We start from the raw sequence: 15,992 nt of genomic DNA on the forward strand, positions 1-15,992 counted from the left end.
GGCTCGTGAAATTCATGTGAAATAACTTTAGAAGGTGTAAGATACTGTCAAGTGTAAAAGGGATCTGTTAAAGGATTTCATCATCATAATTATGTTAAAAACAATCGTTTAAAAACATCTATTAATCATTTACTTTGAATGATACTCTGTGAAAGACATTAAATCGATGATACTTAACATGGGAAATGCGAATTTTTTTTATAATTAATTTTTGAAAAAATTGTTTTCTTTTGTAATGCTATGTGTTTTATGCATTTTAAAACATCGTTTTGAGAAGGGGTCAACACACCACCAAAAAGGTTTATGACACTTAAATTATAAAAACCCTTGCACTAGTGGAAATACAAAAACAAAAAAGTCAATGGTAGGTGACCCCATGAAGCCTATTATTCAGTACAGAGAATAAGTTATATTAAGATAATTGTAACTTAAAGGAGAATATAGTAAGGGTATAAGTGAATACAGTATATCAATCCCTTTTATTAAGTGCCTACATTGTTCTAGAGGCACAGAGTCACAAATACTGTGAATAATAGAACAATGCCTATTTTAAATAATATTTCACAGCAGAGGAAAAAGATATTAGAGTTAAAATCAAGAGAGGCAGGGTCCTGGACAAATCTCTTTCTGCCAGGGAGATCAGGAAAGACTTCATGGAAGTGACCACATTTGAGCTGGGTCAGATGTCAATGAATAAAAATGGGGATGGGCAACAAACAACTTCCAGGCAAAGTGAGTATCACAACAACAATAGCAAAAAATACAATTATTGTATATTTAACTTCCTAACATAAGGCATTTTTAACATTTTTCTTTTTTAAGAATTCATGCCAATATCTGCTTTTAAAATGCTTTTTGCAGGGTTTTACAAATTTTGACCTGACTTGTTTTAAAAAATATGGGAGAATCTGGGGGTGAGTATTCTGACTATCTTTCCATTATACTTAAACATTTCAATAGTGAGTCCCTAATAGCTTCCCGTGTATCCTAAATACTTTTGTGAAGGTAGAGGCATTGGAGACCTGTTTAATGTCACAGAATTCTAGTTCAGGCCCATAGAATCATAACAGATGCACCTAGTATGATATTATCCTGGGTCATAGATTCTGTACATATCCCCTTGTTTTTAGTTCAGTGCCATGATAATGCGAATGTTGCAGAAATAAGGAAATATTGTATGAAGTGCCTACTGAGGGGGCCTACAAAGGCCTGCTGAGCAATGCAGATACAAAGAGAGAACTGAAAGAGTTCCTGCCCTGAAGGAGCTTCCATTCTTGTTGCACAATTCAACATATTAAAAGAATAGTAATGAAAAAAGATGATCAGAGGAGTAATACCATATAGCTCAATGAGGGCAACCACCATTTCTTTGAGAATTAATTTTACTTCAAAAATGTATTCTTCCACTCTATTTAATTCACTGATTAGACTCTTATTAATTACATACTTAATAAGTATCACTCTTAGTGAGGAGGAGGAGTTAAAGAATAGTGTCATTTTTAGAAATGTTAGAAATTTTCTTTGATACATGATTATATATGTAATTGTAAATCGCATAATGTTATATGTACTAATCTCATTTTAATTTCCATGAGTAAGCAATGATAAATTGGTTAACATTAGTGTAGCATCTGATACTCTATCAATCTGGACCCTTCTATTAGTTACCCCAGATACTAGAGATTTGGGAAGATGGCCAGAATCCTCTCCAAATCTTATCTCTTAAGCACTAACACAAATGATTTACTTTTCCTTGTCACCATAGTACAAATGGTATGTAACAGTTAATATAACTAAATAGTAATGAAAATTAATTAACAAGAGAACATGGCCTCTACAATCTTTGGGTTCACTCTCTCATTAACATGCTAAAATTCAATGATAAGAAGAGGTCTCCATTGGAATTATGCCTGGACAACCGCACGTTGGCACACAGATGGATAGAGCACATGTTTGAAAGGATAAGTATATAGGGAACAGATGAGAACATACATACACAAATATGTATACATACATGTTCATACATACACATAACACATATGTGCGTATACATACACGCATATACATAGATAGATAGATAGATAGATAGATAGGTATATAGACACATCATATCAACAAAGCTGTGTAGCTGCCCATGTCCTTTGCTGATGTGATTGCGCTACTCCATTAGACTTATTCCCTGCTAGTCATATTCCACCAGGTGGTTCCTTCTTGTGTTACATCTTACTTGTTTTGGAAGACCAAGATTCTAAATTCTATCTTAAACTCTCAAGAGGGTAATCTATTGAGTGGTTCTTTGAAAGCATGCCATGTTAGCACACTTCTTGTATTGTCTTCATAATCACGGGCTTCCATTCTCATTACTTTTCATCCAAATACCCACAATATTTCATCTTGAATACTTTTCCTTATTCTAATCACTCCAATTATTTCTGAATCCCAATCCAGTTGAATTTTCCATCACTTACTGCTTCTGTCCTTCAGGGAACCGCTCTCTTATCATCTACTATCTTTCCTACACATCTATAAACTTTTCTAACAGCTTGAATTCTAATTGCTTTCTTTAATAGAAACCTGACCATCTCTTGAAGATACCATATCCCTTAAAATGCTTTCTCTTCTGTATTCTACTCCCTTCACCCAATACTCACAGTTAGAAAATGGAGAAGGTATATTCCTTAATCATCACTGTTGTTTCAAGGTCATTCTTTTTTACTATCCTCTAATTACTTGCCCATTTGTTATCTGCTCATCTCCAAGTAACTTTTCCAATGTTTCCAATGACTTTGGTGCTGGGTTCACCATCTTCTCCTTTATTCACCCCCTGCTCTTGGCTACAACAGAATATTTCAGTTGATAGCCTAACCAGGCAAGTCCTCAACATCTACAGTTCCAAAGAGTTCCTTTCCCACCTCCAGTCAGCATGTTCATACCTTTGAACAAATAATCTCACCAATACCAAAATCTTAAATTAAAATTTGACAATTTAACCACCAATTTATCTCCTTTTACCTGATGTACTCACTCCCATTAAACCTAGCAGTCCTCTTATTGTGCATAGTGGTCCTTTACCACTCATTTTCCTGTTCTGCTTGTTCTCTTTGAGTTTCATTTGACCCATTTTTTGCTACTTTAATGCTTTATTATCTACTCTTTTAGAATCCTTCAAACTCTTCTTCCACCAATCCCGATTTCCATATCCTGATCATTCTAGGTTGAATCCCAATAACATATTTCTCCATTTCTACAATAGGTCAAAAGATCATTCATAGAGAAATTGGGTCAGTTTTACCCAATTCAAATTCATGGTACATAACTCTAGATGGGAATCTGAGTGGCATAGTACATAGAGTGTCATGCCTGGAATCAGGAAGATCTGAGTTCAAATCTACCTCAGACATTTACTAGCAGTATGACCCTGAGCAACTCACTTAACCCTGTTTGCTTTAGTTTCCTCATCTGTACGATGAGCTGGAGAAGGAAATGGCAAACAACATATTTGCCAAAAAAACCCTAATGAGGTCACAAATATTTGCACATGACTGAAATGACCAAAGAACAATAGCAATATTGTATTATATTTTTATTTATTTTGTTCAACATTTTCCAATTTCATTTCAATCTGGTAGCCAAGAGTTTTAAAACTGCTTGTAGATCATTTATAAGTTTGAAAGTTCTTATCTGTATTGTTGTCTATTTTTATAATTTTGAGGGTTACATTCCATTCCTTTTCCCCCCTCTTATTGCAGATTCCTTCGGCTTCCTAGAATTTTCAATTCCATCTCTGCAACATCTCTGAAATCCCTTTTATAATCCTACTGCTACCACTACACATACTAGTACAAGTTGTTGTTACCACTCATATAGAATATGGTTGTGACCTCCTGCCAGGATTTTTCCTACCTTCACTCTCCCTTCTACTTGGTCCATTTAAAGATTATTTATTTTTAAAAACTGCTTATTTCTTTTCAACTTTCATTTTAAAAAAATTTGAGTTTGGAATACTTTCCTTTTTTCCCGTCCCTCCCTGGCCCATTGAGAAAGAAAATCATATGATATAAATTATATATGTGAAGCCAGGCAAAACATATTTCCATATTATTGTTTTCCAAAAATCCCACAAGAAAAATAAAGGGAAAAACAATATTGTTCATCAGTTGTCCCTTGGGGCATGAATGGCATTTTTTCATCATGAGTGGGTCCTCTGGAATTTTCTTGAGTCATTTCATCCATCCTTAATATAATTACAAGAGTAATTATTATTGTGTGTGTTAACATTCACATATACACACCAAAGTTCTCCCTGGCTCCCTATTGCCTACTAAGTAAAATTCAAAAACTACTGACTGATGTTCAAGACTCTTCCTAGCATGGTACCACCTCATCTTCCCAGGTTTGTTCCCTATCAGTCCCCTCTATACACTTTGTTTTCTAGCCAAACTGGATGACTCTGGTCCTGAAACACACTTGCCACTCTCACGCCATCATGACTGCTCAGGCTGTTTGCTGTCATTGAAATGCCTTCCTTCCTTCCTCTTCCTACTGAGTGCCTGACCATTTTTAAAATGCAATTCAAATGTCATCTCTTCAATGAAACTATTCCCCTTTCCCAGCATATGACTCAACAAGAACAAGAACAACAGTAAAATCTACTCTGAGAGTTTCCAATTACACTACATTTGTTCTTTTATTTGATCCACATAAGAACCCTCTAAGGTTTATGCTATTTTCCCCTCATTTTATCAGTGAAGAAACTGAGTCTGAAAGAGGTTACTGACTTCCATGAGGTCACAGAGCTAGGAAGTGTCTGAGACAGGATTCTAACTTAAGCATGCACGAAGTATTTCATAAATATTCTCTCATGAGTTTTATTTTTGATTTGTGGTTCTCTTCCACATCTTAAATTAGGGCAACATGAAGCCTCACTGAGTTACTGGCCATTAGTTTATAGCTTCTGTGTGCAACCTCTGTTTCCAACACTGTAATTTTATGACTGATGCAATTTTTTCCACTTGGGGACACAGGTTTTTTGATGGCAGACAACCTGTATTGGCCATCACAGACCCAGAGATTATCAAATCAGTGATGGTAAAAGAATGCTATTCTGTCTTCACCAATCGTCGGGTAAGTGACAGTGGAAGAGTAATGGGGAAAGCATGCTAAACATATTAAGGGTCACCAATTTTTAAGCCATCTGTAAACAGTAGCTTTACTCTTGACATTCTTGCAGAAGACAGGGCAGGCAAGACAGCCTGGCTGAGGACAATGAAGCTTAAGCTGGAGACAGAAGGCAGCTTTTGCTGGGTGATTTGAAGCCCCATCAATATAGCTTGGCCCCATAAACTTGGGAGTGGCAATGTCTCCCCACCAACTAGAATTGCTTATAATGAAGCCCATAGGGCCATTATTAAAGAGAAAGATCACTGAGGCCTGCTTTCTTCATCTCCTCAGGCAATTAACGGTTGACCTACTGCTTCCAATAGACAGGTGGGAATAGGAGACATAATCCTCGATGTACCCCCAAGCCTCCTTTCCTCCCTTTAGCCAGGTGTTTCCAATCATGATCCTGGGGAAAAGTCCTGTGGAGGAAGTACTGGCTGTCCCCATCAATGGTCAAGCAATTATCCCACATGTGACAGGCCCAGATAACTGAAGCAATTGATGGCATGAGGAGGAGATAGGAAGTGATGTGTGCCACGTCAAATTATCACCACCACCACTATGTTCAACACCACTTCACCTCAGATATTGTGGGAGACAGGCTAGGACATGGCACTCAGGACCCCTGAGAATTACAATGCTTTTAACCTAGTATACCCAGCCAACATTCTGGGAAGCAACCTCTGTAGTGATGCAGCCTGGAACTGCTTCTTTAGGTTCAACTGTCATATCTTTTAAGTATCCAGAAAAGTAAATTCTTGGCACCAAAGTGCATGGGATGTAAAGAGTCAGAAAACAAACTATAGATATTTAGAAAGAATTAATTTTTATACTGGAAAATGCAATACACCTCTACCTCTGGTTCCACAACTGAATAAAAGAATGGTCTTTACTTTTACTGTTTTCTCCTAGGGAGGTCTTCCACCAAAGACTTTGTGGAGTGCTATCACATTCGTTCAAGATGATCAATGGAAGAGGATTAGAACAATACTGTCTCCAACATTTACAAGTGGAAAACTCAAGGAGGTAAAGAATTGGACGTTGGTCAGATTCTAGAAAACTGAGTCTAGGGGAGAGTAAACAAAATAAGTTCCAACAATTTTCTCTAGTAAAAGCCTAATGAATAGGCCTGCAAGTTTCAACTTCCTCTAAGGGAACATTTTGTTTCCTATCTTTTGCGGTAATGTAGAGAGCATAGTGTCTGGAGTTAGAGAGTCCAATCTCACCTCTGATGCATATTACCTGAGTGACCATTAGCAAGATACTTAACCATTCTGGCTGCAGAATGTTAGTTCTTAGTTAAAATGTGGTAGTTTGACTAGATGGCCTAGAAGGCCTCTACTTACTATAGATATATGCTTCTTTACATTCTAAAATGAGAAATGAATTCATGAAAAACAATTGTGCTTCTTCTCACGTTGGAAATCTGGTTTGTTTTGGAATTGGGTTTTCCACATATAAGTATTGTCATTTGGCCTTTAGATGTTTCCCATCATTAACCAATATGGAGATGTGTTAGTGAAGAACATGCGGAAGGAAGCAGAGAAAAACAAGCCTGTGACTCTGAAAGAGTAAGTATGGGGCGACAGCTGTAGGAATCTAAGGAGCAACAGGACCCTGCTTGCCGAAGTCTCTCTCCTGCCATCTTTCCTCAGAAACTGAAGCCCCACTTTTAGAATTATTTTCTTGAATTTTTAATTAACAAAGCAAGTGTAAAGACAACACGGTGAGATCTTTCCTTCTGAGGCTAAGCACTTTGAGAAAGTTATTGACATTTGGAATCTACTTTTGCTCCTTTTTTCTTTATCTTTTCATATTCTGAACTTTCTGTAGTCTGGCTTCCAAATTTGTCATTCAACTAAGCCTTAAAAAAGTTTTAAAAAAATTCTCCAAAACTCCTAATTATCTTTTTTCACATTTATGAAAGCATTTTAAACTCTTTTCTTAACCTCTTGCTTTTTCTCTTCCAGAAATTGTATTTGACTTTGTCCCCAAGTTATGTTTTCCTTTTTGGCTTTGCTTATAGATTTTTTTTGGAGCTATTTTCTTCTTGGTTTGTGTTTGGTGTGTCTCTGTCACCATAATAGCTTTTTATTATGGGATTTTTTGTCTGTTCATTTTTTCCAATTTCCGGACTGTAGGCTTTATGTCAGTTCCAGGTTCTACACACTTTCAGAGGGAATATCTGGGTTTGTTTTATTGCAGCTTTTTTGGGTTATTGGTTGTTTTGTTATTCTGGGCTCCAAATGCCAACTCAGGCTGGGAATGTACGAACTTTTGTTGCCCTAAACCGTCTTACCCAGGGCAAACTCTGATCAGTTCCTTCCCCTTTCTCCTTGACCAAATGAGGTCTGAGCTTCGCAGGTTTCTGACCTCTATTTGAGACTGAATAGAAATAGAGTGCTGCTGGACTGAGGTCCTATCATCCAGTGGGAAACCTCTTCTGGTTCATAGTGAGGGAACTATAGGCTTCCCTCTGGGTCTGAGATTCCTTTCATTATTATCCCTCAGTGTGCTTCAGATCAGTTTAAATATTAGAGCTGAGTACCAACTCTTTTCCTGGGATTGGAGATACCTTGCTGTTGCTTGCTTGTGAACTTCACTTTTGTTTGGTAGGGTTTGTAACTCTCCCTTCTGGGTCCTGGTCCCTTCCATGTCCACATGGCACCTTTGACCCACAAAGGTGTAAGGAGTGACAATCTGTCTGTTTTCAATGCATGATCTACATGAGTTCTCGGTATTGCATTTTAAAAAAATATCTTTTATTTTCCTTGGGCAGAGTTGCTGGAATGTTCCTTAGGGCTAATTTTTGGCTACTTTCTAAAGATCTTTATAAGTGTCCCTATGTGAACCTGGGCCGGAAAATGACTTTTTTTTTCTTTCTTGGGCTTCCCAATCATTAGCTAGTCTGTTCCATTTTCTAGAGTAGTTTTGGGCAGGAGTGAGCTCTTTGTGCTTCTTGCTTCTCTTTCATATTAACTCCATCTCTATTACTGTTCTCTTAATTTCCAAATAAATGACTCCTCATGGATTATGATCCTTGTAGGCCCCATTGCAGCATCTGCCATTGTTGACCCCCTTCTCTTTCTGGATGTTCTCTGTTCTCTGTGTTGTGATTCTGCTCTGTTTTGGTCATCCTCCTGTCTATCTGGCTATTCCTTAACAACCGCCTTTGCTCAATGTCCATTCATGGAACACCTACTAATTGTGGCTCTGTCAGTCAAGAATAATTTATAGTTATTTAATTTATTAATAAAAATGTGAAAGAAGTACCCCATTCAAAATAACTGTAGAAAGTATAAAATACCCATCAACAGAAACTCAGGAACTATATAAGCAAAACTAAAATAAAACATGTTTTTATGCAAATAAAGTCATATTTAAGTAATTGGAGAAATATTAATGGTTTATGTGTAGCAGGGCCAATATAATAAAAATGACAATTTTACTTAGATTAATTTATATATTCAATGCCGTTCCAATTAAATTACAGAATATATTTTAATGAATTAGAAGAAAATAGCAAAAATCATTTAGAAGAGCAAAAAATCAAGAATATCAAAAGAACTAATAAACATATAAAGGAAGGAAGTTTAGTAGTGCCAGATCTTAAACTATATTACAATGTAGTAATTATCTAGTTTAGTTATCTGACTTATTGATAGGTGAAAAATTTATGAATAAAGAAGAGCTAGAGAACAGAGTAAGCTGTAAAAATGGATAAATCTGATTACATTAAATCAAAGTTTTTTTTTATAACAAATAAAATCAATGTAGCCAAGATCAGACAGAAAGAAGAATATTGGGAAAAATTTTTGTAGACAGTTTCTCAGATAAAGGTATCTTCTCTCAAATATATAAGGAACTTTGTCAAATCTATAAAAATATGAGTTATTCCCCAATTAATAACTGTTCAAAGGATATGAACAGTTTTCTGATGAAGAAAACAAAATAATTTATAAATATATGAAAATGATTTAAATCATTATATTTAAGTATCTTCCCTAAATTGCCTTTTATTTAAACTATCAGTATCCTCAGTTCCTTCAATAGGCTTTTTGTTGTGAATCGCCTCATCATACTAGTCATTCTAAACCATTACCTCCAACTTATCAATGTCCTTCTCCAAATGTGATGCTCAGAGCTTTGGACACAATAATATAGAGATGGTCTGACCAGGGCAGGGTGCACCAGGACCATCAACTCTTTCATTCTGGATAATATTCATTTCTTCTTCATTTTAAGGGCTCATTATATTCTTAATTATCATTTATGTGGACAATACAAATTAAAATAACTTTGAGATACCACTTTATACCTATCAGATTGGCTAAAATCCTTTAAGAAGAAATGACACATGTTATGGGGGATGTGGAAAAATAGTGACACTAATCGATTGTTGGTGTAATGGTGAATTGATCCAGCCATTTTGGAAAACAACTTTGAATTATTTCCAAAGTATTTTAAAGTGACTATAACCTTTGACACAGCAATACCATTATTAGTTCTATTACAAAGATGATTAGGGAAGATAGAAAAAAAAACCTATGTGTTCTGAAATGTTCAGAGCAGCTTTCTTCATGGTACAAAGAGTTGGAAATTTTGAGGATGCCTGTCAAATGGGGAATGGCAGAAAAGTTGTGGTATATGATTGTGATAGAATACTATTGTGCTCTGAGAAATGATAAACTCAATAGTTTTAGGAAAATATGGATATACTTGCACAAAATAATGAAGAATGGAATGAGCAGAATGAAAAGAATGTTGTATACAGTAGCAGCAGTATTTTCGATGAGCAAGACTGAGTGGCTAAGTAATTTTGACTATTATAAATATCCAAACTGCAACGGATATATGAAGGAAGAGACTATGTGCATCCAGAGAAAGAACTGATAAATAGAACATGTACAGAATGATTTTACACACACATACACACACATGCAAATGCATGCACAGACACACACACACAAAATTGTATCTAATGGTAGCCATCTATAGCATATGGGGGGGCAAAAGAAAAGAAAGCAAAAAACCAAATTCATGTGATAAGTTTACTACATATTTTAAAAATATAGCCAGTTGTACATTATAGATTTGCACTTTCATATGCAAGCATCTTTTTTCTTATTCCATGTTATGGAAAGGCTTGTTTTATATTATAAATTAAAAGTAAAATAAATACAAATTGAAAAAGGAAAACATGAAGGTAAGAGTTGAAATGCTATCGTAGATAATCTGCAGAAGACAGAAGAATGAGGGCTCAAAAGTATAGCTGTTAGTACCTTCTTCTATGCTGCCACCTTCCACTTCTTTGGTATTTATCTTCTTGGTATTGATTGATATATGTATGTATTTATGCATGTCTACAAGCCCTATTTGAATATAAGCTTTTTGAGGCCAGAAGATGCTTTTGTATTTTTCTTATATCTCCAATGCCCAGAATAGTACCTAGCACATTCAAAGCACTCAGTAAAAGATAGCTTATTAATTGGAAACAGGGAGTATTGACATTGTGGGGAGGAAAATGTACCCGTAGTTAAATGAGGGAAACCAAACCTTCTCTAACAGCTTAGGACAAATAAGAGATAATACCAATGAGGACTGCAATGCATTTTGTTGCCCAAATGTCCTAAATATCATCATTCATTTATAAAATGCTTTTTGGACTTTGAGGTACTTAATGAAAAGAATCAACATTTTTCTGAAAAATCTCACCTACTGACCATTTTCAACTCTAGCTTTTATGTCCTTCAGGCTTGAATATAGAGCACAGTCAGCAAACCTGGCCAGACCACATTAAAATGTAATTGAAAATAGGTAATAAAGTAAAGTAAAATAAAACATAAGTAATGTTAATATGTGGTTTTCTAATTTCAATATATAACCCACAGGTATCTTTTAGAATGATTTAATGACCCTGGCTTCTATTGAGTTTGACACCACTGGTTTAGAGGCTCACTTCCTGTCTTTGCTTGGAGAAGAAAGATGTGGAGGTGCCTGTTCTGAGTCTTTTTTCCCTTTCTTTTCTCAGCATCTTCGGAGCTTTCAGCCTGGATGTGATCACCAGTACTTCATTTAGTGTCAATATTGATTCCTTGAATAACAAGGATGATCCCTTTGTCAGAGAAATCAATAAGATAGTCCAATGTAATACTCTGGGACCACTTAGGCTTACGGTGGGTAAGTTGGTTCTTCTTTACAGAAATGAAAACTAAAAAATTCAGTGGACTTGATATTCCTGAAGATAACTCAATAGATTGAATCACAAATTTAGAGATCGAAAGAAACTTAGAAGCCATCGAGTCTAACAAAGGATTAAACTGTTGCATAGAGAGATTACAACACAGTCTCAGGAATTCTGGATATTCAACACTTTAATCGCTATCTCTTAGGGAGAGAGCGCTTTTCAGAGAGCCACTGACCTAAGTCCTGGGCTAGTCATAAATAGCTTACAGTTACCCTACAGTCAGGGATGGGCACAGGACACCTGTTTTCGGAGAGAGATTCCCTTCCACCGTTGGGCTTTTCATTGACCCCCACCAGTTCACAGACAATTAGTGATGTCAAAGAAGAAATGAGTAAATCATATGGCAATTTGTAATCTGGTACCTAATCTCCCCATCTACACTCTAAATAAAGGTGATAGCATCTCTCATAAAATTCTACAGTTTCATAAGCATTTTTTGTTTTCTATTTTTCTCAGCAATCTTGCCATTCCTTGTTCCTTTGTTTAAAAAGTTGGACCTAAGTCTATTCCCGAGAGAACCAGTGGATTTTTTAACAAAATCAGTTAAAAAAATAAAGGAAGGAAGAAAGAAAAATTCACAGATCGTAAGTAGATGTCTATTGTTCAGAATAAGAATATGTGAACATCGTAAATAGTTGTATTCTTTACCCAGAATAGAGCAAACAAAACTTGTATTCCTTTTTACTTGATGCTCTTCCTTTTCCTTTATAATTTTAATTCAATTCTAAATGTCAGATTTTTTTGAGGACTTACTGTAACCTGAAGAAGTATCCCTTTGTGGCCTTTAAGCTTATTTCCAGCTCTAACATTATGCTCCTATCATTTAATATTTGTCACACCTATTTATCTGTGTCTCTGGGGGTACAAAGAGATAAAAGACACTGCACAAGCTCTCAATTAATTTACAACAATAGAGATGGAATAAAATAAATACTCAATATTATATTGCAAATAGTATGTGATGTGTATCAGGAACCCAAGGAAGAAGAAAACACCTTTTTCTTTTATTTACTCTCAGAAAGGGCTTTGCTAACAATACAAAGGCTATATAAGACTGGACACAAAAAGTATAATTGTGCCAGTAATGTTGTACTCAAATTCTCCACGTGGGGTCTTGGCCCAAATTCAGAACATTTTTAACGTTCCCACAGAGCTCCTACTCTGAACCCTTTTTTTCTGGAACATCTATGACCCTTTAGTTCTTGAAGGCCATGCCCCAAAAGTATAACCTATTGTTGATGCTTACAAGATACAAAGTCTTCAAGCTTAGGCTTATTGGTTCATTTAATGTTGGCTGAACTATGACCAGTCTAGCTAAGTTTGAAAAGGGATATCCATTGGTTGGCTTCAATGAGATGAATTTCTTTGCCTAGACAACAAGCCATGAAGTTATTGTAAGATTTTCATCAGTAGTGTCCACAGTAGTGATATTATAAACCATTGAAGCATTATCTTTCTATCCTTTCTGTCAGACTTAAGAGAATTCATTTCCTGAAATACTTAATATTTTATTTTAGTCTGCTTCCCTCCCATAACTCTGGGGTGGGGGCTAGGACAGAATCTTTTAAAATTCAGGAATCTTATTTTAAGACCTTATTTCATTCACTTGAGTCCCTTTGACCATCCAGGGTTCTTGGTGGTAGTGGCCTGGGTAGAACTTCAACATTGCCACTGAGCTGAAACCACAATATCTCTAATCATTTGGATCTTTACCTCTCTATCCAACAGCAGGCATATTAATTGGCTGTGTTCATAGTTAATTTCTGTGTTCTCAAGTGTTTTTTTAAGCATCAGTGATTTCCATTTTTTTCTAGCACCGAGTAGATTTCCTTCAGCTTATGTTGGATTCTCAGACTTCTAACAATTCAGAGATGCACTCTCACAAAGGTAACTTGGGCATGAAGGGGGCCACAAATTGGAATCTTGAATCCATTATTTGGGAAAGGAGGAAAAAATTTCCAATTTCCTCAGATGATATACCAAAAGGCAATGACAGTGACAATGATGATGACAATGATATTACAAGATTTCCAGAGTATTTTACATATATTGTTTCATTTGACCTTCATCATAATTCTGCGTGCTTGGTGTCATTCCTTTGTCCTTTTCAGAGGTGAGGAATCTAAGTCTGAGAGAGTTTGAGCAATTTCCGCAGGATCACAGCTAGTAAAATTTTGAAGTAGGATTTGAACTTGAAACTGATTTACCTCTAAATCCCGCACTCTGTGGCATCACCTAGCCACCTCAGAAAGATGCTTGATGTATGTAGGATGAGCTAAATGGAGATGGTTTTCAAAATCACATATGAGTTTGTGATGGTCAAGTTAGTCTGAAGCTCGGATAGTGACACTGAAGTCCTTTTTTCATTTCATATCTGGGACATTTCATAAGTGGGACAATAATGAAGCACGATGAGGTGGGAAAACCACAATTTTGAAAAGAAAATGTTCTGTGCTCTTATCCTACCTGTACTACCAAGTATTTGTGTGACCCTGCATATATCAATCGACTTGTTCAGACTTCCTTGTCATAGGTAAAAACAGGTAATTGGCCCTGATGAACGTTCACTTGTCATCTAGATCTAAATCCTATAATTTTACTCTATTTCCTGTCTTTTTGTGCTCAGCTAGTTGGACAGCTAGGTGGCATACAATGTAGAGTGCCAGACCTGGAGTCAGAAAGAATCATCTTCCTGAGTTTAAATCCAACCTCAGATAGTTACCAGCTGTGTGACCACGGGCAAGTTACTCCCTGTTTACCTTAGTTTCCTCATCTGTAAAATGAACTGGAGAAGCAAATTGCAAACCAGTGCAGTATCTTTCAAACAAAAACCTCAACTGGGGTCACAAAGAGTCAGACATGACTGAAACAATTGAACAATAGCAAAAGAGGAAAGGAGAAAAGTACAAGTTTCTCCTGCAATATAAAACTTGTGAGCAAACTTCTCAAATAATATTTTAATTACCACTATTCTCATTTAGCCATAAGTAGGATATAGACTCTCCCATGCTGTGTACCTAAGCATTCTTACCAGAATTCAGCCTGAGAGAGGCAGCATATTTTAAGGGAAGGAGGAACTGGAGTTGAGAGTCAGAAGGCTTGATTCTAATCTCAGCCTCAGCCACTTCCCGGCTCAGTGAGTTTGGAACAGTCATCTTACTGCTCTGAGCTTCAAGTGCCTTTTCTGAAGAATGGAGAGAAGCATTTTAGCGCTAGCAGCTTTACAGGCTTGTTATGGTGGTCACGTGAAATCACGTAGGTAAAATATAAATACTAGGCACTGTAGAAAGAAATGTAGCCAATGTTTACTGTTACCTTCTGGAGTCCTTCCCACTGTGGAGCTCATCAGTCATAGGATGTAGTGGGGCACTATAGGAAGAGCATGCCTCTGAAGTCTGAAGCTCTGGGTCCAAATCATCACTCTCTCACCAATGAAACTTGGGGAAAGTCTCTTAACTTCTTCAGGCCTCAGGTTACTGAACTGATAAGTCAGGATGCTGGTCTACATGGCTTTTGAGGTCCCTTCCAGCTCTAGGTCTGTGATCTCCCTTCAAACATCTCACCTCCATATTTGGTTCACTCCATATACAACCACCCTACTGCAGAGACTTATCCCCTCTCCTCTGGACTACTTCTAGAACCTTCTAATGTGTCTATCCCATTACACAGTGTGCTAGAAAGAAGAGAAAAATCCCTGAAATTAAATGTCACTTTTTATCACATTAAGGAACAATGACTGAGGATGAGGCAATTGTGTGGAAAGGACAGAACAGACATAGGAGAAAAATGTTTGAGCAACCGTGGTTAGAATTAACCTCTTTCCTTGTGATAGATTTAGGGGAAAATTCCTATTATTTCAATGAATGTATATCAGATCTTTTCTGGATATTCTGGAGATTCAGAAACTTACTTAAATTCTTGTGATATGAATGAAAGATATAACAAAGGTATGATGACTTTGTCTGAATATCTCCCTTGCCTCTATTTCAGATCTGAGTGATGAGGAAATCGTAGCCCAATCCATTATCTTTATTCTTGCTGGATATGAAACCACCAGCTCAGTCCTTTCTTTCCTGTTTTACCACCTGGCCACCCACCCTGAGATCCAGCAGAAACTTCAGAAGGAGATAGATGCTGTTTTACCCAACAAGGTGAGAGGATAAGAAAAACAGAATTATTCACATCCCTTCCCAGCTTACTTTGGATTCACCTGTTTGCCTCATCTCCTAGTGGAAGCTTTGTCAAAATCACCCATGCTGACTGTTTGCTCATTTTTGAGTCATAGTGTGGGTTTGAAAAGACAAAGATATGTTGAGACACCATAAATTTACATGGAGCTCTTGAAGAGAAGAAATTTCCTTGGAAAAATGCTCAAAAAGCCTCCTTATTCTTGTTCATACAGTCATTTCACAACCCTTCCTCCGTTCAATGGCATTCATTTCTCACATCTTCTGATACTTGATATCTTTGTGACTTTGTGTCTCTACTCCTCACTTACTCTCTTTCCCCTTCTCTCCTTTCCTATTCTATTTTTGTCTCTTGCTTGTCCTTTCCTTCCTTCTCTGCTCTCCTCTTATCTCCTGTT

The 15,992-nt window shown here is 36.6% G+C and overlaps 1 pseudogene; it reads left to right on the plus strand.

Moving 5' to 3' along the window:
• LOC118841257 overlaps nucleotides 1-15,992 on the plus strand; it is a 66,576-nt pseudogene that overhangs the window by 15,637 nt on the left and 34,947 nt on the right.

This window comes from Trichosurus vulpecula, chromosome 1 (assembly GCF_011100635.1).
Source record: "Trichosurus vulpecula isolate mTriVul1 chromosome 1, mTriVul1.pri, whole genome shotgun sequence".
Lineage (NCBI taxonomy): Eukaryota > Metazoa > Chordata > Mammalia > Diprotodontia > Phalangeridae > Trichosurus > Trichosurus vulpecula.